The sequence below is a fragment of the Oncorhynchus nerka genome, linkage group LG10, assembly GCF_034236695.1.
Source record: "Oncorhynchus nerka isolate Pitt River linkage group LG10, Oner_Uvic_2.0, whole genome shotgun sequence".
NCBI lineage: Eukaryota > Metazoa > Chordata > Actinopteri > Salmoniformes > Salmonidae > Oncorhynchus > Oncorhynchus nerka.
In genome coordinates, this window is record NC_088405.1 from 12942722 (window position 1) to 12950397 (window position 7676).

Sequence of the window (7676 nt, forward strand, 5' to 3'; positions counted from 1 at the left end):
ATTAAGTAAAGCCACAGCCAAATCCTTATCTCCATCCATGGCTAATTTAGGAAAGGGATGATTTTAGCTAGCTGGCTAGCCAACCGGAGGACAATGACACAATGAGATGCAACAATTCAAGTTTTTTTCTGTAAATGAGTTTAGCACGTGATTGGTGGGAAGCCAAATCTAAACTGGCTCCAGGTCCATTCAAGCTTACTCAGTTTACCTCAACGCTGATTGGCTTTATAAATATATATCTATTTTAAGGCTACTCTTTTTGACGAGACAGATAGATGGCCTACACATACAGAGACAGAAGGGTACTGTTTCACTCGCTCGGATGCTTTTCCTGGAGGGATACATTCAGCGTCTAAGAAAATTGAAGGAAAATGATCAAACACAGACAGATGAAAGATACTTTTTCAAAATTATTATTATTATTTCTTGATCAATTTCTTGGGGAAGCCTGACTTCCCTTGGCATCCATGAATACACACTACTGCTATTTAGTTGTACTTTTGAGAATGTATCATTGCATGAGAGACAGGGACAGCATAAGCCTAAAACAAACCTTTAAAAAACTACTACGTCATGACGTAATCTAGCGATTAATGGAGCATCCAACGGCTATGGGGAGGGAGGGAAGAGGAGGAGGCATGGAAGATGAGGAAGGATGGAAGATGAGGAGGGAGGGAAGAGGAGGAGGGAGAGAAGATGAGGAGGGAGGGAAGAGGAGGAGGGATGGAAGAGGAGGAGGGAGAGAAGATGAGGAGGGAGGGAAGATGAGGAGGGATGGAAGAGGAGGAGGGATGGAAGAGGAGGAGGGAGAGAAGAGGAGGAGGGAGAGAAGATGAGGAAGGATGGAAGATGAGGAGGGAGGGAAGAGGAGGAGGGAGAGAAGGGGTTGAGGTGATAAGAGAGAGAAAGGTGCATGGGTGTTGTGGAGGGAACGTTGTCGATAAGATGGCGGACAGGAAAAAAGGAGAAAAGTGGAACATATTATGAGTAATATTATGAGTACATTTGATTTGAGTAAATATGGAGTGGGGAAATGCACAAACCTTCTGGAAGACCTGATGAAGGTGGAGGACAGAAAAAAAGGAGAAAAGTAGAATATATTTTGAGTGAATTTGGAATGGGGAATTACACAGAACTTCTGGAAGAGTTGCAGAAGGAAATTGATCGTGGCGATAGTGAGGATGAATTAACTGCGGTGGCAGGTGCGGTAAAGACCGCCGAGTTTGAGCCTCACGCAGACAAAGTGATGGAGAGAAGTTAGAGAAGCAACAGATGTGCTGGAATGAGATCAATATGTCTGACAGTTCTGATTATATAGATCGGGAGGATAAGGGTCAAGGATCTGAGTGGTCTGTAGTGGAAGAACATAGGAAGAGGAGAGATCGCGACACTGAAAGGAGTGGTGTGTATAGTATAGAAAGCTTAAAGAGGGCCAGTGTAGGGAGCAAGGATGAATTACCTGTGGTGGCAGGTGAGGTGAGGACGGCCGAGGTCGAGCCTTGTCCCAATGATGATGAAGATGATTCTGTCCCAGTGGGAGTGAGAATTTAGGGTGGAGAAGAGGCTGGGGACTGTTGGGTTGGTGAAAATGACTCAAAGTGGACATGTGCAGATTTTTTTAGTTTCTACTGTCCAGAAGGAGCGCGGCGCTCCACACCACACGACTAGGGTCAATAACTATGAATTGCTTTTCTCTAAGGAGCAGGGAACCATTAAAAAGAGTGATACCTAGAGTGGCGTTAAGTGTTTAGGAGGATCAACTGAGGTTTCGTGCGACCCAGACCCGGTGGAGAGCGTGGTGAAACAGAGAAGACACTGTCCGTTTTGATGCAGAGTCTTTACCCAACAAAGTCAGGTTAGAATGTGTCAGTTATCCCGTGAGAGCTTTTGTCCCAAACCTATTACAGTGTTTTAGGTGCCGAGCTTATGATCATGTTGCAGCAGTTAGTAGGAGGGAGATTCCTAGATGTGAGAAGTGGGCAGGAGAGCATGAGACAGAGTAATGTGTAGTATCGGTGGAAAAAGCTGTGTGTGTAAACTGTAGGAGTACCCACGGTGCTGGAGATCAGAAGTGTCCGGTGAGAGAAAGGCAGGTTGAGGTAAATGGTGGTCACACCAGATACTGACTGGTTTTCTCATCCACGCCTCTACCTTTTAAAAAAAAAGGTATCTGTGACCAACAGATGAATATCTGTATTCCCGGTTATGTGAAATCCATAGATTAGGGCCTAATGAATTTATTTCAATTGACTGATTTCCTTATATGAACTGTGACTCAGTAAAATCTTAGAATTTGTTGCATGTTGTGTTTATATTTGTTCAGTGTATACATCCAATCCTCGTTCTGAGTAAGGGCTAGGGTTTTGTAAGGGTAAGGGTTTTGGATCAATGTTGTTACCTGGGAGATCCGATTGAAGTATCTATAAGAAATTGTGGATGTGTCAGATGAGGTGGCATCGATGAGAGTAACAAGAAGTGGGCTTATTTTTTTGTGTATCTATGGAATAGAAGGAGAATTCTCTGCGCCTCAAGAAGATATCGGATTGGAATGCATCATGTGTGGATCTTTGAAGTAGGGCGCCTATCAAGGGTGTTATCAGAGAACATCTGAGAAAATAGGCATCATTGTGAGTGTGGCTTTTGAGTATGGCATTGTTAGTGTGTTTTTTGGGACTCTGGGATTTTACAGCAGAGGCATTACAAGGAAACCTGTGGATGAATGCTCTGTCCTCACAGGCACCTGATCCTGTTTAGGGATGGGATTTGAACTGTGACTGATAGAGTGTTATGTTTTTGAAATATTTTGTTTGTATTTTGTATGATGTCAGGTCCCCCCCTTCCTGTAATGGAACACTCTTTAAAAAAGACCCTGTTCTGTAGATGGTGTCAATATTTCAATAGGGGTAGTCTGCCAGAAAACCTTGAAGAAGAAGAACCAATAGCTACTGTTATTTGACTTCAGAAGAGTAATAGGGTGTGTTGGGTGTTGGTGTCCTGTCCTCACAGGCCGCTGGCGTGGTGCAGGAGAAGATACAAAGTATAATTAATTCATATAATAGGCCAGCTGGGGGCGGTAATGCAACATAATGGACGCCAACCAAACTTAAACTCTGAAGAAGAAGCAGATGACGAAGAAGAACAGCAGCTACTGTCCTTGAAAAACAGTTGGCAACACTGGCCAGTGTTCAGGATGAAAATGAAAACGGTATCAGGGTTCCGGGAGGAGGGGGGAGGGCGGAGGGAGGAGGCCGGATGCTTCGGCGGAAGTGGAGTCCCTAGAGAAAGCAAGAACAAGATGGTTGTCAGGAGTAGTGCAGTATTATCATAAGGAGACGAATACTTGGAAAACGGAGGAGGAATGGAGGGAAAAAGAGAGGGAGAGGAGGTCTGTGAGGGAAGAAGGGGGTGAGCTTGAGTCGGATAAAAATGGTGGGAAAAGGGAGATGGTTTGTTAAAGAAGACTGGTAGAAAGTGTAAGCAGCGGGAGCTGAAGACAGGACAAGAAATTGAAATGAACGAGGGTGATGTATTGGAGGTGGTAAGTGTGGTGAATCAAATCAAATCAAATCAAATTGATTTATATAGCCCTTCGTACATCAGCTGATATCTCAAAGTGCTGTACAGAAACCCAGCCTAAAACCCCAAACAGCAAACAATGCAGGTGTAAAAGCACGGTGGCTAGGAAAAACTCCCTAGAAAGGCCAAAACCTAGGAAGAAACCTAGAGAGGAACCAGGCTATGTGGGGTGGCCAGTCCTCTTCTGGCTGTGCCGGGTAGAGATTATAACAGAACATGACCAAGATGTTCAAATGTTCATAAATGACCAGCATGGTCGAATAATAATAAGGCAGAACAGTTGAAACTGGAGCAGCAGCACAGTCAGGTGGACTGGGGACAGCAAGGAGTCATCATGTCAGGTAGTCCTGGGGCACGGTCCTAGGGCTCAGGTCCTCCGAGAGAGAGAAAGAAAGAGAGAATTAGAGAGAGCATATGTGGGGTGGCCAGTCCTCTTCTGGCTGTGCCGGGTGGAGATTATAACAGAACGTGGCCAAGATGTTCAAATGTTCATAAATGACCAGCATGGTTGAATAATAGTAAGGCAGAACAGTTGAAACTGGAGCAGCAGCATGGCCAGGTGGACTGGGGACAGCAAGGAGTCATCATGTCAGGTAGTCCTGGGACATGGTCCTAGGGCCCAGGCCAGTTGAAACTGGAGCAGCAGCATGGCCAGGTGGACTGGGGACAGCAAGGAGTCATCATGTCAGGTAGTCCTGGGGCATGGTCCTAGGGCTCAGGTCCTCCGAGAGAGAGAAAGAAAGAGAGAAGGAGAGAATTAGAGAACGCACACTTAGATTCACACAGGACACCGAATAGGACAGGAGAAGTACTCCAGATATAACAAACTGACCCTAGCCCCCGACACATAAACTAATGCAGCATAAATACTGGAGGCTGAGACAGGAGGGGTCAGGAGACACTGTGGCCCCATCCGAGGACACCCCGGACAGGGCCAAACAGGAAGGATATAACCCCACCCACTTTGCCAAAGCACAGCCCCACACCACTAGAGGGATATCTTCAACCACCAACTTACCATCCTGAGACAAGGCCGAGTATAGCCCACAAAGATCTCCGCCACAGCTCAACCCAAGGGGGCGCCAACCCAGACAGGCCGACCACAACAGTGAATCAACCCACCCAGGTGACGCACCCCCCCAGGGACGGCATGAGAGAGCCCCAGTAAGCCAGTGACTCAGCCCCGTAACAGGGTAGAGGCAGAGAATCCCAGTGGAAAGAGGGGAATCGGCCAGGCAGAGACAGCAAGGGCGGTTCGTTGCTCCAGAGCCTTTCCGTTCACCTTCCCACTCCTGGGCCAGACTACACTCAATCATATGACCCACTGAAGAGATGAGTCTTCAGTAAAGACTTAAAGGTTGAGACCGAGTTTGCGTCTCTGACATGGGTAGGCAGACCGTTCCATAAAAATGGAGCTCTATAGGAGAAAGCCCTGCCTCCAGCTGTTTGCTTAGAAATTCTAGGGACAATTAGGAGGCCTGCGTCTTGTGACCGTAGCGTACGTGTAGGTATGTACGGCAGGACCAAATCAGAGAGATAGGTAGGAGCAAGCCCATGTAATGCTTTGTAGGTTAGCAGTAAAACCTTGAAATCAGCCCTTGCTTTGACAGGAAGCCAGTGTAGAGAGGCTAGCACTGGAGTAATATGATACATTTTTTGGTTCTAGTCAGGATTCTAGCAGCCGTATTCAGCACTAACTGAAGTTTATTTAGTGCTTTATCCGGGTAGCCGGAAAATAGAGCATTGCAGTAGTCTAACCTAGAAGTGACAAAAGCATGGATTAATTTTTCTGCATCATTTTTGGACAGAAAGTTTCTGATTTTTGCAATGTTACGTAGATGGAAAAAAGCTGTCCTCGAAATGGTCTTGATATGTTCTTCAAAAGAGAGATCAGGGTCCAGAGTAACGCCGAGGTCCTTCACAGTTTTATTTGAGACGACTGTACAACCATTAAGATTAATTGTCAGATTCAACAGAAGATCTCTTTGTTTCTTGGGACCTAGAACAAGCATCTCTGTTTTGTCCGAGTTTAATAGTAGAAAGTTTGCAGCCATCCACTTCCTTATGTCTGAAACACATGCTTCTAGCGAGGGCAATTTTGGGGCTTCACCATGTTTCATTGAAATGTACAGCTGTGTGTCATCCGCATAGCAGTGAAAGTTTACATTATGTTTTCGAATAACATCCCCAAGAGGTAAAATATATAGTGAAAACAATAGTGGTCCTAAAACAGAACCTTGAGGAACACCGAAATTTACAGTTGATTTGTCAGAGGACAAACCATTCACAGAGACAAACTGATATCTTTCCGACAGATAAGATCTAAACCAGGCCAGAACATGTCCGTGTAGACCAATTTGGGTTTCCAATCTCTCCAAAAGAATGTGGTGAAGTTATCGGAGACGGAGGTATGCACCGAGGATCAGGAGAAAGATGAGTCTGTGACAGTAGAAGTGAAGTTTATGGAAAAAGTGGACTCTTGCCTTTTGGCTGATCCATTTGTGGTTCCACGGTGGGTGGAAAAGAGTTGAGTAATGTGGAATCGGAGGGGGTAACCAGAAGGGGTCTAGTGATAATTGTAATGTGGAATCGGAGGGGGTAACTAGAAGTGGTCTCCGGGCAGCCGAGCGGAAATGGAGGAAAACTCGCCTCCCTGCGGACCTGGCATCCTTTCACTCCCTCCTCTCTACATTTTCCTCCTCTGTCTCTGCTGCTAAAGCCACTTTCTACCACTCTAAATTCCAAGCATCTGCCTCTAACCCTAGGAAGCTCTTTGCCACCTTCTCCTCCCTCCTGAATCCTCCTCCCCCTCCCCCCCTCCTCCCTCTCTGCAGATGACTTCGTCAACCATTTTGAAAAGAAGGTCGACGACATCCGATCCTCGTTTGCTAAGTCAAACGACACCGCTGGTTCTGCTCACACTGCCCTACCCTGTGCTCTGACCTCTTTCTCCCCTCTCTCTCCAGATGAAATCTCGCGTCTTGTGACGGCCGGCCGCCCAACAACCTGCCCGCTTGACCCTATCCCCTCCTCTCTTCTCCAGACCATTTCCGGAGACCTTCTCCCTTACCTCACCTCGCTCATCAACTCATCCCTGACCGCTGGCTACGTCCCTTCCGTCTTCAAGAGAGCGAGAGTTGCACCCCTTCTGAAAAAACCTACACTCGATCCCTCCGATGTCAACAACTACAGACCAGTATCCCTTCTTTCTTTTCTCTCCAAAACTCTTGAACGTGCCGTCCTTGGCCAGCTCTCCCGCTATCTCTCTCAGAATGACCTTCTTGATCCAAATCAGTCAGGTTTCAAGACTAGTCATTCAACTGAGACTGCTCTTCTCTGTATCACGGAGGCGCTCCGCACTGCTAAAGCTAACTCTCTCTCCTCTGCTCTCATCCTTCTAGACCTATCGGCTGCCTTCGATACTGTGAACCATCAGATCCTCCTCTCCACCCTCTCCGAGTTGGGCATCTCCGGCGCGGCCCACGCTTGGATTGCGTCCTACCTGACAGGTCGCTCCTACCAGGTGGCGTGGCGAGAATCCGTCTCCTCACCACGCGCTCTCACCACTGGTGTCCCCCAGGGCTCTGTTCTAGGCCCTCTCCTATTCTCGCTATACACCAAGTCACTTGGCTCTGTCATAACCTCACATGGTCTCTCCTATCATTGCTATGCAGACGACACACAATTAATCTTCTCCTTTCCCCCTTCTGATGACCAGGTGGCGAATCGCATCTCTGCATGTCTGGCAGACATATCAGTGTGGATGACGGATCACCACCTCAAGCTGAACCTCGGCAAGACGGAGCTGCTCTTCCTCCCGGGGAAGGACTGCCCGTTCCATGATCTCGCCATCACGGTTGACAACTCCACTGTGTCCTCCTCCCAGAGCGCTAAGAACCTTGGCGTGATCCTGGACAACACCCTGTCGTTCTCAACTAACATCAAGGCGGTGGCCCGTTCCTGTAGGTTCATGCTCTACAACATCCATGAGAGTACGACCCTGCCTCACACAGGAAGCGGCGCAGGTCCTAATCCAGGCACTTGTCATCTCCCGTCTGGATTACTGCAACTCGCTGTTGGCTGGGCTCCCTGCCTGTGCC